Here is a 220-nt window from a genome sequence, read left to right as displayed (position 1 = left end):
TATGTAGAATTATGTTTTCATTCGTCGCTCCAATAACTTAATAAAAAGAAGTATACAAAAGAGACATTGTACACCCTACTTTTTCTAGTATCTTTCTTTTTTATTTTGATGCTAATACAAAATCATAATTACTTTATTTTTATAAAAATAAATTAGAGCAAAATTGCAATTACAATTGTGAAAATTTTAAATTATCCTTAAATGATATTGATTCGAACTC

This window comes from Olea europaea, unplaced genomic scaffold, assembly GCF_002742605.1.
Source record: "Olea europaea var. sylvestris unplaced genomic scaffold, O_europaea_v1 scaffold1167, whole genome shotgun sequence".
Lineage (NCBI taxonomy): Eukaryota > Viridiplantae > Streptophyta > Magnoliopsida > Lamiales > Oleaceae > Olea > Olea europaea.
This window is presented reverse-complemented; position numbering follows the sequence as displayed.